The sequence below is a fragment of the Lissotriton vulgaris genome, chromosome 6, assembly GCF_964263255.1.
Source record: "Lissotriton vulgaris chromosome 6, aLisVul1.2, whole genome shotgun sequence".
Classification (NCBI taxonomy): domain Eukaryota; kingdom Metazoa; phylum Chordata; class Amphibia; order Caudata; family Salamandridae; genus Lissotriton; species Lissotriton vulgaris.
This window is the reverse complement of record NC_141694.1, coordinates 1,692,816,695-1,692,834,363: the sequence shown is the minus strand read 5'-3', so window position 1 is coordinate 1,692,834,363 and position 17,669 is coordinate 1,692,816,695. Positions and strand designations below refer to the sequence as shown.

At 46.9% G+C, this 17,669-nt stretch overlaps 1 protein-coding gene across 1 annotated transcript in view; it reads right to left on the bottom strand.

The window, feature by feature from the left end:
• Positions 1-17,669, bottom strand: part of KCTD3 (potassium channel tetramerization domain containing 3) — a 319,588-nt gene that overhangs the window by 130,322 nt on the left and 171,597 nt on the right. The window lies entirely within an intron of this gene.

The following is a 17,669-nucleotide window of genomic DNA, read 5'->3' as shown; positions in this document are numbered from 1 at the left end:
ATAAGGTTAAAACTAAAAACTGGGTTTTTACATCAATTATGCCATTCAACATGGCATGAGTGATGTAAATTGCGAAGTCATATGTAGTGCATGACGGGGGCACATTTTTAAACGTTAGTTTTTTTATACTTTAATATTTTATTAGGCATTTCAATTGTACAAAAAAGAGATACAGTAAACAAATAAAAAGAAAAGCAAAAAATAAACAATGGTACAATTCGTTCCATTTATCACCCGTGAATAAAACATGAGTCAATACCAAAAAATCACCTTTATACCTCAGGTAATAATCTAGTTGGAGGAATAGTGCAAGATGAGAGGAGCTGGGTGGCAAATCTGTAAAAAGTCTCAATGATTGCCAGCAAATGCTTGGTGGTTGGATGGGGGTCTTCTTCTGGTGTGAAGAAAGATAGAAAGAAAGGAGAAGAGAAGAGAGAGATGGTGATATGAAGGAGATCGGGGGAGGGAGGAGGGGGATATACCAAGTGATTCGGTGCTCCGTTCTCAAATTTGGAATGATGTCGGTTTGCATGAGAGCATCTATGGGGGACCAAAATAGCCTCAATTTGCCCTGATTGAAGTTTTGGTTAGGGATAACATTAGTTTTTAACTTACTTCAACACCTTACAATAATGTCACTTTCAACTTTGGCTTTTACAGTGAATTTCTATGTTTCTTTTTTAAACATTAACTATTATTACCGTAATTTACTAAAACGCTACTTTAAGCTATGTTTATTTTTGTGATTATGTGTGTATGTGCACGTATTCATTTATTTATCGAGGTTGGTATAGCACGAAATTGACTCGAAGGCATCAGATCGCTTTACAGAGTTAGCACAGCAGCAATTACACGAGTTACATAAAAGACAAATAACAGTACATAGTAATGGTAGATAAAAGGAGAATAAGTCAGACAGCACGAAATGTGAATGATATAGCAGCAATTACACAAGTTACATAAAAAGTAAATATTGGAAAGGGGCGACCGCTCGGTCCCCCCGAACGTATGGTGGAGTACCCCGATCCCCCCGGGAAACCATTTTGGGCGGGAGGCGTGTCTCGGCTGGTATGCCCGAAGCGGCGTAACCGGGGCGCGCCTTTTCCCGCCCAAGAGGGGTTGTCCTAGACACCTACACCGATGGCCACGCCCTGTAGGCGGATTGGAGGAGGGTCCACGCCCGCCCGAAGGAGGATAAAAGGAGCAACAATCCAAGGAAGCATCCTCTTGTTCCTGTGCTCAGAAGCTGCACCTCCCCGTTGCACGTGAGCTCGAGACGGAACAAGGAGCCAATTTTGAGAATTAGTAATTTTTGTGTTTTTCTCTTTTAGCGCTTCGAACTTTGGTTCAAGGACCTTTCGGTCGACTATCGTGAGAAAATGCCGGGCAAAAGGGTCGGAAAGAAGGTTAGCACCGACCAAATGCTTCGTATGCTCGTTAAGGACATGGCGAACATGAAGAAGCAGATGGCGGCCATGAACGGTACGGGCCGGCCTAAGAAAGTCATCGGACCAGCATTGCCGGGAGTAGTCCCTGCCGGGAGAGGTAAAAGGGCCAGGAACAGGGCGGCAGGGGGTGAGGCTCCGGTTCCCGAGTCACCTCCGGCGAGCCCGGTCAGGCCAGTAGAGGCCCCAGTCCCGATTCCGGACGCAGGACAGCCGATCCCTGTCGTAGTTACACCTGTGAACGAGGGGGATATGCCACCCGAGTTGGCCGCCCAGTTGGCGGCGTGGTTGGGCAAGAATAATGAGGGTGCCATAGCTCCAGGGGATACGGCCGAAAGGGCCAAACTAATAATGAAGCAGTTGCGGCAATCGCGAGATGCTGCGAAGGCACCTTGTTCTTTTGTTCCCCCTCAGGTTCCCGTGGAACAACCGTCTTCGGGCGTTGGAACAGCGGCAGCAGCGAGTTCAGCTACTGATTCGGGTAAGAAGCCGTTGCCAATGGCTGGGGAGGGGTCGTTGCCCTCAAGGAGGGAAAAGGTGGTGCAACATATCCCGTTGGCCACAAAGGAAATGATATGGGCTGATAAATACGTGAACATGTTTTCGCTATTGACTGATCATTATGAAATAGAACACGTTAGAAATCAGAAAGAATTGTTGCATCCAAGTGTATGGCGAGCAAAGATGGCGGGTTTCAGAGTTGATGAGACAATCGCTAATTGGGCCAGGGCTTTTGGGATGTTCACTGCAATCATGGGGGAACGTAGGCCCGAGGTGTTACAGGAATTGGCTTGTTACCAGACACGAATAATGGAGTTTTATGAACCGTACGATGGTGATCAATGGTTGGGTTATGATAACAAATTTCGTAAGGCCAAGGAGCACGACTCATCCCTGACGTGGGATTGTTTCGACTCCATTTCCTGGCAGAAACAGGTCAGGTCAAACCCGACAAAGCCGTCTTCGTTTGGCGGGAATGGGGCAGAGCCTTCCCGCCATTCCCCGTCGGTGCCCTTTCGAGCGGGCGCCGGTAGTGATCAGCACACAAAGAGTAATGGGAACTCGGGCAAGAAAGGGGTCTGTTGGAGCTTCAACAGGGGCAAGTGCACTAGACCACAGGGGACGTGCAAGTCCAGGCATGAGTGTGCAGGGTGCGGACAGTCTTCACACCCCGAGAGTTCAGGCAGAGCCAAGAATGGCGATACAGGGGGCAGAGGCGGCGCCAAACAGGTCTAATGACGGCCGAGGGGCGCTGCTACCTACTCCCATCGACATCATGGCAATGATTCCCTGGCTGAACGAATACCCTGATCATGTCTCCGCCGGGGTGTTGAGGGACGGTTTCTCATGTGGTTTCCGCATCCCGGCGGGGGATTTTCGGGGGGGAAGCACTGTGTAAAAACCAACTGTCGGTTCAACAGAATACGGTTGTAGTACAGGCAAAGATTGCAAAGGAGGTGGCCCGAGGTCGGGTTGCGGGTCCTTATGCGAACCCGCCTGTTCTTAATTTTGTTTGCTCACCGTTGGGAGTAGTCCCCAAGAAGGACCCAGGTGAGTTTCGGTTGATACATAATTTGTCCGCTCCTAAGGGTCTTTCCGTGAATGATGCGATTGACCCGGGAGTTTGTTCAGTGCGGTATGCTTCCTTTGATGAGGCCGTCGCCATGTTGAATCGCCTGGGGCCCGGAGCGCTGATGGCTAAATCTGATATCGAGTCAGCGTTCCGGTTACTCCCGGTACACCCACAAGATCAGCGTCTGTTAGGTTTTGTGTTCCAGGGACGCTATTACATGGATAAATGTATGCCAATGGGTTGCTCCATCTCTTGTGCGTATTTTGAATGATTCAGTAGTTTTTTACAATGGGCGTTCACCAGAGCCACAGGCTTTACGCAGGTTATGCATTACCTTGATGATTTTCTGTTTCTGGGGGCAGCCGGGGACACGGAATGTGCGCAGGCTTTGAGTAAATTTTGTGATCTCATGAGAAGATTTGGCGTGCCATTGGCACCAGGCAAGACAGTGGGGCCGTCTATTTCACTCGAGTTTCTGGGAATTGAGCTCGATTCTGAAGAAGGGTGCTTCCGTTTGCCTAAGGAGAAGGTATTAAAATTTAGGGCCTCGCTCGAGACATGTATTGACGAGACGAAAGTAACATTGCATCAGTTGCAGCAGGCTGTGGGTCAGCTTAATTTTGCCCTTAGAGTGATACCGATGGCTCGTCCCTTTTCTCGCTCTATTGCTCAAGCCATGGTTGGCCTTAAGGAAGGGCATCACCGCACAAGACTCTCGGCGGAGGTTCGCCAGGACATGCGCATATGGTTGGCATTTCTGGCGGATTTCAACGGTCGTGTCCTGTGGAACAAACCAGCGGTTTCCTCCGAGGAGCTGGGTTTGTGGACCGACTCGGCAGGGAGTGTGGGTTTTGGCGCCATCTTTGGTAATCATTGGTCGGCACGAACCTGGCCGGCATGGTGGCACGAGAGTGGGCTCACAGGTAACATTGGGTTTCTTGAACTGTTCCCTATCCTAGTGGCCTTAAAGACATGGCCGGAGGGGTTTCGTGATCGCACTGTGGTGTTCTGGTCGGATAATATGACCGTGGTAGAATGTGTCAATAATCAGGCAGCACGCTGCAAATTGATCTTGAGATTAATGAAAGAAATTGTCCTGCTGTGTATGAAATTAAACGTCCACTTTAGAGCAAAACACGTGCCTGGGGTACTGAACCAGGCGGCTGATGCACTCTCTCGTTCCCACATGCAGGCCTTCCGGGGCCATCTGCCCTCTGTGGACTTGGTGGCGGCACCATTTCCCGAAGTTCTCTGGTCTCTCGGTGCCCCGGATTACAAAACCTCGTGGGAGAGAGTCTAGCCCCCAGGACAAGGAAGGCATATGAAGGGGCGTTCCGTTCCTTTTGGGCATTTTTGGGTCCAGCTAGGGGGGAGCATTGGGGGCAGGAAGAGTATGTTCTGAAATTCCTAGTATCATTACATCAGGCAGGCCGATCAGTGGCAACAGCCAATAGACACCGAGCCGCCATTGCGTTCATGGCGCAGGCTCATGGCATTCAGGACCCCACAGCGTCCTTTGTAGTGAAGAAGGCGCTGCGCGGGTGGCAACGCCTTGAGGGTCGTAGAGAGGACGAGAGGCGCCCGATAGGGCTAGCAAGGTTGTCCCAGTTAATGTCCGTACTCCCTGCGACTTGTTCATCTCAGTCAGAGACAGTGCTGTTCCGGGCCGCCTTTGCATTAGCATTCCATGGGGCTATGCGGATAAGCGAACTGGTAGCAAAGAACAAGCAGGGGGAGGTCTGTGTCAAGAACACATCCAGATCAGAGGTGACAAGATGGTAGTCACGATAGCCAAGTCCAAAACCGATCAGGGAGCGATCGGAGACAGTGTGGTTGTTCGGCGGATGCTAGGGCCCCACATGAGCCCAGTGAAATGCGTAGAGGATTACTTAGCGCAAAGGGCGGCATCATGGGGGGGAGCTTGCTGAGACATACCGACGCCACCCCACTGACCAGGTTTCAGTTTCAGCGGGTGTTAACAATGGCAATCGCGGCAGCGGGCTTGAACCCGGGCGATTTTGGGACCCACTCATTCCAGATAGGTGCTGCTACAGAGGCTACAGCCAGGGGGTTGAGTGTGGATGAAGTGAAACAGTTGGGGCGTTGGTCCTCGAATTGTTATAAGAGGTATGTGCGGTTGCACATGTTGTGAAGCTAATGTCATGCACTCACGCTTCTTGTTTTCTGTTTGGTTTTCAGTTTCGCGAGCAGGCTTTGCGGGGCGGACTGAGCAGTTGACCCGACACCTGGGGACCAGCGGTCAAAGAACACCGGCTGAGGGAAGAGTGGTGTGGGTCGTCGGCCACTCATACGTGAGGCGCGCCGCAGACGTATTCAAAGCAGGTGACATGATTCACGTGGCTGGGGAATATGGGTACAGGGTGACCTTCCACGGAAGGGGCGGGCTCTGTATTGACCAGTTTCAAAAATTCATGGAGGGATTGTTAGGGCGGACAAGGTCACCACCATCTGTAAGCATCTTGGGGGCAATGATTTGGTGACCACTGGTCGACGAGTACTTCTCGAATTAATTCTATCCACAGTAAGTTGGTTGGCGAGAAGGGTTCCGGGGTGCACGATTGCTTGGTCACACATGATTTGGAGGGTGTGGCGGGGGGCTATTTCTGTGTCAGCCTTAAATCAGTCGGTGAAGAAAGTTAATAACAAACTTGGTAGGTTGTTTCGTACAGGTAAATTGCATTGTATTCCTCATGGATGTATCCGGGGGGACCATATGTATCTGGAGGATGGGGTCCATTTGTCCCGGGAGGGGAATACCTTACTCATAGGAGACTTCGTAGCTTGGTTAAAGAGTTTGTGCAGCCATGACCTTTAAGTAGGAGTTTTTGTGGGGGGTCCGGATAGCCGGTCAACTATCCGGCCTGTGGCGGTAAGGTCATGATCGGTGAGCAGTAATTGGAAGATCCCTAGAGGTGGGGGCGTCACCCATTATGGATGGGAGCGCCCGGGGGGAGGCGGCCATTGGCCCCTCAAACGGGGAGGCGGTCCCCTCTAAGGATGGGGCCGCCGAAAGGGAAGGCGGTCATAGGCCCCTCCCTGGGGAGAAGGGGCTACGGGCCCCTCCTGGTAATTTCCCGGGGCCAGGACATCTGCGACGGCAGATGTGGTAAGCAGTGTGGGGTGGGAGGGGGGTCTACGCTACCTTCTAGACACCTCACACGAGTCCTCGGACGACCACTAAGATGGTGTCGAGTAAATAGGGGGCCCCCGTTAAGACAAGGGAAATTGGAAGTTGGCACAGAGGGACAGTCCTCTGTGCGCCCGCCCCTCACAAGTGAGGGGGGAGTTCTGGTATTAGGGATCTGACACCGGTTACGACCTTGCCGTTGGCCCGTAATGTTAGGATGTACAATTTGAATTTGGAGAAATGCATTTACAGGATGTTTTAGAATCGGCAAGGAGAACCTTTGTATAAGAGATGTGTTAAGGTTAGCCAAGAAACATCGTAATGTGTAAATGAAATTGTACATGATATGAAACTGTTATTTTAATGTTTTAATTTAGTTTCATATTTTAATAAATACGGCCGGGAGGCTAACTCCCTCCCGCCTTCCAAAAGTTCAAGAACCGTTTCCGTCTTCCCATTCTTGGGGATTGTGTTGGGAGGGGGTGACGGGTATCCCAACCATATGGAAAGGGGCGACCGCTCGGTCCCCCCGAACGTATGGTGGAGTACCCCGATCCCCCCGGGAAACCATTTTGGGCGGGAGGTGTGTCTCGGCTGGTATGCCCGAAGCGGCGTAGCCGGGGCGCGCCTTTTCCCGCCCAAGAGGGGTTGTCCTAGACACCTACACCGATGGCCACGCCCTGTAGGCGGATTGGAGGAGGGTCCACGCCCGCCCGAAGGAGGATAAAAGGAGCAACAATCCAAGGAAGCATCCTCTTGTTCCTGTGCTCAGAAGCTGCACCTCCCCATTGCACGTGAGCTCGAGACGGAACAAGGAGCCAATTTTGACCCACCCACCAGCCCCTGATGACAGCGATTTGTTTTGGAATAAAGTCGAGTGACATGATACTGTTTCTTTTCCAGGTTGTTTTCGAATAAAGTTGGTAATTTTGGTATGTAATAAAGTGGTTGCGCTTTCAGCATGTATTTCGGCGAAGTAGTTGCAGCAGAGTTAAATGTAGTGCTTAGTAGGTGTTTATACTTTGAACCGCTCAGTATAACTGTCTTTTCCATCCTCTTTAGTTTAAAAAATGTCGTATTTTTTTTGGTCGGGCGGTAAGGTCATGATCGGTGAGCAGTAATTGGAAGATCCCTATAGGTGGGGGCGTCACCCATTATGGATAGGAGCGCCCGGGGGGAGGCGGCCATTGGCCCCTCAAACGGGGAGGCGGTCCCCTCTAAAGATGGGGCCGCCCAAAGGGAAGGCGGTCATAGGCCCCTCCCTGGGGAGGAGGGGCTACGGGCCCCTCCTGGTAATTTCCCGGGGCCAGGACATCTGCGACGGCAGATGTGGTAAGCAGTGTGGGGTGGGGGGGGGTCTACGCTACCTTCTAGACACCTCACACGAGTCCTCGGACGACCACTAAGATGGCGTTGAGTAAATAGGGGGCCCCCGTTAAGACAAGGGAAATTGGAAGTTGGCACAGAGGGACAGTCCTCTGTGCGCCCGCCCCTCACAAGTGAGGGGGGAGTTCTGGTATTAGGGATCTGACACCGGTTAGGACCTTGCCGTTGGCCCGTAATGTTAGGATGTACAATTTGAATTTGGAGAAATGCATTTACAGGATGTTTTAGAATCGGCTAGGAGAACCTTTGTATTAGAGATGTGTTAAGGTTAGCCAAGAAACATCGTAATGTGTAAATGAAATTGTACATGATATGAAACTGTTATTTTAATGTTTTAATTTTGTTTCATATTTTAATAAATACGGCCGGGAGGGTAACTCCCTCCCGCCTTCCAAAAGTTCAAGAACCGTTTCCGTCTTCCCATTCTTGGGGATTGTGTTGGGAGGGGGTGACGGGTATCCCAACCATACTACATAATACCAGTATGAAGAGAAGTGTACGATAGACAGTAGAATATGTGGGCCATATAGCAGCAATTACATAAGTTAAATTAAAAGGGTAAATAGTGCATAGTAATCGTATGAAAAATAAGTATAAAACAGACAGTATGATGTGCAAACAATATATAGTTCTGAGGTAATTATGGTTGGGAGTTGTGAAGGAAGGATTTAAATGTAGATTTGAGTGCCATCTGCATAGAAATGATAGGCAATCCTAGTTTGTTTCGGGGTCATTGCAAGGGGTTCCATAAAGAGGTTGACTAAGGCAAGAGACAGGATTGGCCTGTGCGGAACTCCTTTAGAGACTGGTGTTGCTTTTGAGGAGGAGTTGTTTCATTTGAGTAATTGTAAACGTTCTTTCATTAAGGAAGCAAACCACTGAAGGACAGTTCCATTGATACCTGTACATTTTGAGAGGGTGTTTAGGAGGATGTCATCGTTGACAATATAAAAGGCACCCAAGAGGTCCAGCAGTACTAAGCGGCAGGCCTGACCTTTGTCCAGAGAACTGCGGAGGTCATCTGTAGTTTTCAGTATTGCAGCCTCTGTGCTGCATTCTTTCTTGAACCCAGATTGGAAGGTGTTGGGCAGGTTGTATTTTACAATGTGGTTGTTGAGTAGTACCAGCACACATGTTTTGATGATTTTAGGCAGGAATGGAGGATGGTTATAGGTTTGTTATGGTTAAGGTCGATCTTGTTGGCATTTGCTTTTTGATAAGGTGGTTTACTTGGCCGATTTTGAGGGAGGCCAGCATGGAGCAGCTCAATATGGAGCAATTGATGATTTTGGTCCATGTAGGAGATGATGTGACTGAGATTTTTTAGAAGCATAGCAGGGAGGAGGTTGCAGATGTGCGATGTTGGCTTCTTGCAGGCGAACAGTTTGAGAACTACTTCTTCAGGGATATAATTTAGTTCGGTCCAAATTGCATCATTTTTCAATTGCAAGTGGTTGAGGTTGGAGTTCTGGATAGCTGAGAGGGGAAGTTTAGGGAGACAGCCATTAGTAGAAGGTAAGGCCTTGGGTGGACCCTCTCTGCAAGGCGTGCATCCATAGTGTGGAGTATATGGAGGTGGGTGAGCAAAGAGAGAGTTCAATGTTATGTTTTTCAGAGAAGAATGTTACAAACTCTTGGCAGCACTTAGTAGAGTCATTGATTGAGTGTTGAGGAGAGCTATCGCCTCTCATTGTTTAGGTCTTCAATAAACCAGGATCTGGAAGGGATACATCTTGATTTTTTGAGTTCCAGAGTGGCGACTTTGTCAAAGAGTTCTGCCATTTTTGTGTGCAGTTGGTGGGGAGGTCATCAACGGAGGAGAGGTCAGGTAGGGGTAGAATTGGGGAACTGATTAATGATTCTAACTCTCCCTGGGGGATTCGATGTGTGTTCCTCGCCCAGTGCTTGGGATGGATAGCTTGGGGAGAGCCTTAGGCATCGAGATCGAAAAGGATTAGGTGGTGGCCAGTCAAGTCAGAGGTTATGATAGAGTGGAGGGATAAAGTGTTCTGCTTAGAGATGATTGCGACAAGAGTAGAGCCCTGGTTCTGAGTTTATTTATTGCAGTGTTGGGTGAGATTGTTTGCTTCCAGGATGGAGGATAGGGCTTGTATTATTGGGTCTTCGGTATTTTTCAGGTGCAGGTTTAGGTCTCCAAGTATAATGTCTGTGCTGTCTTTTAGGGAGTTAGGCAATCTTAGGTCTGTTAAGTCTTCAAGAAATTGTGAGTTTTCCACTGGAGGGTAATAGATGAAATTAAATTTGATGGAGTTGGGGCATTTAGAGGAGAGCTGAGCTCCAAAATAGTCAATGGTAGGTTATTTGGTAATGCGGAGGGGAGTTAAGACAAAATCACTTTTGTGTATGATGGCTATTTGCACCTGCCTTGCAATTGCAGCAAATGATTGAAAAGCCCTGGGTTGAAGAGATCAATGAAAGGGGATGAGTGATCATTCAGCCAGGTTTCAGTTACAAATAGATGTCATTTTTGTGCCTTGGGATAGTTGCAGTTATATCAGTGGCATGCTTGACTGCTGACTGATAGTTTAGTGCCATGCATGAAGTGATATCAGACCAGGCTGGTTAGGTTGGATGGTAGCAAGACAGTAGGCCTGGAGGGGCGAGTGGTGTGCCGGGTACTACTCGTGCCCAGGATGACTGGGATCTTGTGGTGGTAGGGTTGGGAAGGAGCATTGTCATGAGTGTTTCTCAACATTTCGGCTTCCCGCTGCAACAACCAGGTCGTGATGCGGCTCGGTTTGAGGTGGTGATAAATGTGGGGGATAGTTTTTCTAGGGGTGATGGATGGGGTCACAGTGTATGTTTGTGGCAGGATCGGTGTTCACCGTAGATGCGTGACGGTGGGGCAGGATGTAGCTAATCTTTGCTTCCTTACGCAGTAATGAACTTTCATCCAGAACAGTGTTCATTTTGTGTTCTAGACCAGCTATTATATTGCAGTCTGATGGAGCTTGATGGAGTCTGGGGTAGAGGCTAGGGTTGAATCCATCCTGCTGAGGTTGATGGGCTGATAGGGTTCGAGTGTGTTAGATGAATGAAGCTGGGCAGTGGCGGTGTGTGATGGATGGGGGAATGTAATTCTGGTAGTATTAGTTACATGAAGATGTTGAAGGAAGTTCTATCTCCGTTTGGCGGGTCTTTTAGTGTAGAAGATGAAGTCCATTTTAAGGCCTCTGTGTGTTGGACTGTAGAAGACGTCTGTTATTAGTGTCTCTGGAGTTTATTTGAGGATTTTGTGTTTGAAGTTTTTAGCGGGAGGATCCATCATCTGGATTTGGAGTAGACAGGGGCGTGACCAGGTGTTGGCAATGGAAGGGAGGGGGTTGCTGACTAAGGACGAATGTTCCAGAGGTCAGTAAGTAATTAGTGGTTCATTAGGGTCATTATGAAGGGAGGCCACAGTTCAGCATTTGGCCACTAAGTGAGGCTCCAAGCCCATGGAAAAGGCGAGGGCCTCTTTTTGATGCCCTGCAGGAAGAGATCTAGAGTGAGTTGAAGTCCTTTATTTGTTGTTATTTGTTTTTGAGAATGCATGATTTGTCAGCGGAAACAGAGGTTAAGTGGTAGAAGTCAAAAACCTGTTGAGGTCCCGGCCGACTACTCCTAGGGAAAAGGAAAACTGCAGGTAGGATGAGGCGCTTGAGCAGTGCTTCAGTAGAGACACAGTGCGAGGAAACTCCAGTTCAAAGGCACAACAGAGAGATAGTTAGCATGTGCTCCGCGCTGGGCGTACCTCACTTAAGACTCAGATTGGTGAGGGAGCAATGAAGGCACTTTTAGGGAATGAGGGGGTCATCATGAGGATAGCAGTTGTGGAGAAACGGTGGAGAAATCAATTGGTCCACGCTGGGCATTCCTCACTTATGTCTGAGATTGGTGGGTGAGAAATGAATGCGCGCTTAAGATGTAAGGGGTCGTCATGAGGACAGAAGTCATAGGGGCTACAGTGGGCTCCACTTGGGAAGTTTTACATCCATATTTGTGGTTAGCTCAACATGAATAGATGCCAGCGTGTGCAGGATCACACAAGAAGGAGAGATAATGGATAAAAAACAGCATCTTCACTAGACAACTGGGCTCTACGCAACATGAAGAAATGAAGGGAAAATGGCAGGTAGCTTCAATGCGGCGACGCTATGCCGTGCTTAGTGCAAGTCCTGCGAGCATGACAAGGTGGTACCACAAGCCTCCCACCAGTCACCTTATGACCTTCTTTGGCTGCAGGTTCCTTGCTCACCTTGATAGAAATCCGCAAAGACGGGGCCATATTATATAATGTGTATATATATATATATATATGAGATATATATATATATATATATGAGATATATATATATATATATATATATATATATATATATATATATATATATATATATATATATATATATATATATATATATATATATATATATATATATTCTCAGAAAAAACTAAAGGTTACAGGGAAGTTCTAGTTATGCCCAGATTTCACTCGCACTAATCATTGAAATTAAGCAGTTATAGTTACCTGAGCTAACAATAACTTATGCCCTCGCATTTCACTGCCTATGACCCCACATAGTACATCACTCATGACATGGTCAGTGATATCACTGATAAAATCATCCAGTGATTGTGAGTGTTTTCTAAAACTTCTGAGTGTTAAACATATATACTAAGATAACACAAAAGTTACATTAGTAAACTTTGTGTAGTACTAATGTGTGACAGTATTTCTAACATATATTATGTGAGTGACTGTGTGTGGGTGTGTGAGTGGCTGAATGGGTGTGTGAGTGGCTGTACGGGTAAATACGTGGATGTGTAAATAGCTGTATGGGTTAATAAGTGGTTATGAGTAGCTGTATGGGTAAGAGTGGCTGTGTGAGTGGCTGTATTGGTGGGTGAGTGCCTGTGTGAGTGACTGTATTGGTGGGTGAGTGGTTATGTCAGTGGCTGTATGGGTAAGTGAGTAGCTATTTGAGTGGGTGTGTGAGTGTGTGTAAGTGGCTGTATTGAAGAGTGTCGGAGAGTGAGTAGCTGTATGGGTGAGTCAGTGACTGTGTGAGTGACTGCATGGGTGAGAAGTAGCTGTGGGAATAGGTATATGGGTGAGTGGCTATACGAGTGACTGCATGTGAGTGGTTCTGTAGAAGAGTAAGTGGGGGTGTGAATGAGTGTATGAGAGGTTGTGTGGGGGTGTGAGTGGGTGAGTGAGTGAGCCATTCTCTGTGGCTGGTTCATCAAGATATGTGACATAGTGGTTATCATGCCCATACCAGCAGGGGCAGGGAAACCTGTGGTGGCTCTCACTTGGCGGGAGCATTTTGAAAACTCCTGCCAAACGTGAGCAAACACAAAGTCTGCTCACATATTACATCACTCATGACATGTTCTAGGATATCATTTATGACTTCAGTGAATACATCACCAAGACATCATCCAACGAGTGTGCTAGTTTGTGTTACAGTTTATATAGTGACTGGTATCTACAATGTTATTTTTCCTACCTACTTTTCTACAGCCAGTGACCAGCTGATGAGAATAAGTGTTTACACATAGGTGTGTTGAGGTATTGAACACATTATAAATGTTTGCATTGAAGATTAACCCTGTGTGCAGGTGACAGTTGACAACTTTTGTCCAGCATGTTGCACACAAGTTTTTCAGGCTCTGCGGAAAACGTCTACAATAGGGCAAAGATTCTACAGCTAAGTATTGTAAGAATCCTGGAATTATTAGACTGAATCGTCTCAGCATGAACATTTCTACAAAACATAGAAGACTCTGTGCACCAAGTATCAAACTATGTACATGTGATTTTGTTGCTTCAGAATGCGGGCTACCTGTAAAATTGTCACCATATTAAGTGTTAGAATTAAAAAATATGCTTTTGCATTGTTTTATATAAGTTAGAATTTGCTGCACCATTTTGTATATGGCCACCATTTTGAATTACAATCAAAACTTGTCCTTTGCTTTTTCCGAGAAAAGGCCTAACCTAGGTTTTGTTTCTCTGAGGCTAAGTTCTGCTTTACTAATGAATACACTGTTCTTATTAGTGCATACCTTTCTCATAAGATATAGGCCTTTTCCCTCACTTGTCATGTGGTAGGCACAGGCAGAGTGACCCTGAATAGCAGATAATGTGTGCCCGGCCTCAGAATCGAAACTTACTCCTTTGTAATTTACTGTCCAGCTGCATCTGCTTGGAAAATTCCAAGGTGGGCGTGCTTTTACTGGTTTCGAAGTGTACAAAATGTATTGTTATGCTTGCTGATGTCAGTCCCTCTGCAGCACTTTCTAGAGACTGGGGAGACAGGGCTCTGCTACTAGTGTACTCCGAATAAACAGATATCAGTTTGTATTCTCGACCGTCTGATCCACTCTTCATTTGGTATGGAAGGCTGAGAGGTGGTCTTGTATGACCCGGGTGACCAGAATCGGGTCACTTCCTTCATATGAAGGCTGCAGGTAGTATAATCTTAAGCACCTTCAGATGTTGTTGCATAGAGTGAACACTGTTCTTAGTAGATACTTTTTAATACTCTGCAGTGCATTTCGCATGAGTTTTACTATCTACAAATAGTGTGGTATAAGGTAACCTCTCTCCATAGAGTGAATACAGTGTACAATACCCACTTCTCTACTCATATCAACTTCATTTCTCAAAGTAGGTTTGGTGACTGTCCGTGATTTGACACAGATAAAAGTGGTCTGTAGCAGGGTATTTCTTTTCTCAAAAAGATGTTCAGTATTTTTAGGAACTTGGCTTTCTCTGAACAGTTGTATACAGATTGAACATTGTATGCAATATGGGTTTCACACATATCTGTGGTTGGCTGTGAATATGAACTACGCTACCCGTGAAGTGTATGTTATAGGTCAATGTGGCAACTAATCCTTGCTTACTACACCTAAGGGAGTTGTTTCTGTGCTAGCACTAATGATGCCTCATATTCCTCTGAGCTATTTTGTACTTACTCTCAGAATTCTAGTGCTATACCTGTTAACCGAGCAGTGGGTACAGATGAAGCTTGGATGATGTCATCAATGATCTCACTTGAGATGTCATCAGTGATGTCATAAATTATGTCACAGAACATGTCATGAGTGTCAGATGTAATATGTGAAGTTGCAAGCAGTGCACAGCAGGGGCGCAAGTTATAGCTAGCTTTGCTAACTATAACTGCTGGATTTCTGTGCTTTTCTTTAGTTCAAAACGTTAATGTGGTCACTGACAAATTCACTTAACTATAGCGTTACCTTAACATTAGTTTTTTTCAGTGAATATACCTATCACAACTAGAACCAAATTTCGGAGCGAGGGGGGCAACTAATTTTTCCAGCAATAGGCAGAGTGGAGATGCAGGGGCTCCAAGAAGGGGTGCTATATAAAAAATCCTCGTTAACAAGTAAATCATCTTTTAAAGACCTCTGAAGTACTCGGGTGTGGCTGCAATAAGACGGTCGCCAGCCAGGGAAGCTGTCTTAACCCGTTCTGACACGCACTACAGGGGGGAGGGAGCTTAAGCCCTTTGAGCCATATGGGTGTTGCGCGCCTGACATATATGTATATATATATAAAATATATATTATGTAAAAACAAAGGTTAAGGATAAGTTATCGTAAGGAAATCTATTTATTCTTCTATAAAAAACCCTACTTAAACTATACAAACATAAGAAATTCTCAAGTTTCAGTTACTAATTTACACACCACCCTCAATTTGCTATAAGTTGTGAGCCTCCATACACAGTCTGGTCACCTCACTCGCCACACTACATTATATAACTTATGCCTTCTCTAGGTACTGGTTATACCCTTGCATAGTACATGACTTATAACACATGAAATAATAACATTCACAACAACACATATGACATAATTTCTGGGAATACAGTGCACGGTACACTGGGGAGTTGCAGTTTTTGTGTGCAGCAAGTGAGGTGACAACACTGTGTACGGAGGTGCTGAACTTACAGTAAATTGAAGGTGGTGAGTAAATTATGAATTTAAGTTATAACTATAGCTTCAGAAGTTCCAATGGTTTATAGTTTAAGTTTGGTTAATATAGAAAGAATAAAGTTTTCCAAATTATAACTTATCTTTAGCCTTTTTCGTTTAATTTAAATTGTTTTTATTTTTTAATTAAAAGTGTGTTTCAATTCGTAGTTCAGTTGAGTGTCGTAGAGTATACTGTAGGCCAGTGCTGTACAGACTAGTGGCACAAAGTCAAGTGGAACAAAGTGGAGCAGAGTGGTCTTGTATAGTGTAAAGTGGAGTTCAGTGTTATGAAGTAGAGTGGCATTGTGTCTCGTATAGTGGAGTTTAGTATTATAGAGTGGAGTGGTGTGTGATACAGTGGAGTTGAGTTTTGTACAGTGGAGTGTTGTCAACTGCAGGGTCCTGGAGTGGAGTGTCGCGTAGTGAAATCGAGTAGAGAGTCATACAGGTTCATAGAGTAGAGAAGAGTGTATTACAATGTAGTGGCATAGAGTGGAGTAAAGTGTCGTCAGTTCAGTGTTATGGAGTGGAGTGTAGTCCAGCAGAGTGGCAGAGAGTCTAGAACAATGTGGTGTCGTTGAGTGGCCTATGATACAGTGGTCTGTGGTACAGCGTTGCACACTGGAGGAGAGTGTTGCAGAGTGAAGTGCTGTGTCATATAGTGAGTGGTGTTTGTAGAGAAGACTGCAGTGGCTTGTGCTAGAATCATGTAAGGTAGAACAGTGGTGAAGAGTGGGTAGCCATAGAGTTCAAGTTCAAGTTCAGGAATTTATATAGCGCACTACTCACCCAGAGGGTCTCAAGGCGCTTGAGGGAGGGAGGGTGAATTACTTATCGAAAAGCCAGGTTTTTAGCTGCTTTCTGAAGGAGAGGTGGTTCTGTGTAAGGCGGAGGTGAGTGGGGAGAGAATTCCAGGTCTTGGCCGCTAAGTAGGAGAAGGATCTTCCTCCCATGGTGGATCTGTGGATGCGCGGAATTGCGGCGAGTGCTTTACTGGATGATCGTAGTTGGCGGGTGGGTGTGTAAAAGGACAGTCTTGTCTTGAGGCATTCGGGTCCTAGGTCGTAGAGGGCCTTGTGTGTGTGGGTGACGAGACAGAACGTTATTCTCTTGTTGATGGGGAGCCAGTGGAGGTCTTTCAGGTGAACGGAAATGTGAGCTTGACGAGGGATGTCCAGTATGAGTCTGGCGGAGGCGTTTTGGATGCGTTGGAGTTTTTTCTGTAGTTTGGTAGTGGTTCCGGCGTAAAGGGTATTTCCATAGTCCAGTCGGCTAGTAACCAGTGCGTGGGTGACTGTCTTTCTTGTTTCGGTGGGGATCCAACGGAAGATTTTATTGAGCATGCGTAGGATGTTGAAGCATGAAGATGAGACGGCGTTGACTTGTCTGGCCATCGAGAGGGAGGAGTCCAGGATGAAACCCAGGTTACGTGCGTGATCTGTAGGTATGGGTGCTGTGCCCAGGGCCGGTGGCCACCATGAGTCGTCCCAGGATGAGGGGGATGATCCTAGGATGAGAACTTCCGTTTTGTCTGAGTTCAGTTTTAAACGGCTGTTTTTCATCCATTCGGCTACTTCTTTCATTCCTTCGTGTAGATTGGTTTTGGCGGTGTTTGGGTCTTTGGTAAGGGAGAGGATCAGCTGGGTGTCGTCTGCGTAGGAGATGATGTTGAGGTTGTGTTGTCGTGCGATGGAAGCGAGGGGACTCATGTAAACGTTGAAAAGGGTGGGACTGAGTGATGATCCTTGTAGTACGCCGCAGATGACTTCAGTGGCCTCTGATTTGAATGGGGGGAGGCGGACTCTCTGGGTTCTCCCGGCGAGGAACGAGAGGATCCAGTCCAAGGCTTTTCCTTGTATTCCGACGTTGTTGAGGCGTTGTATGTGGGTGCTATGACAGACTGTGTCGAAGGCGGCGGAGAGGTCGAGTAAGATGAGGGCGACTGTCTCTCCGTTGTCCAGTAGTGTTCTGATGTCGTCTGTAGCTGCGATGAGGGCGGTTTCGGTGCTGTGTTTGGTTCGGAAGCCAGATTGTGAGGGGTCGAGGGAATTGTTGGAATCAAGGAAGGCGGCGAGCTGACTATTGACGGCTTTCTCAATTACTTTGG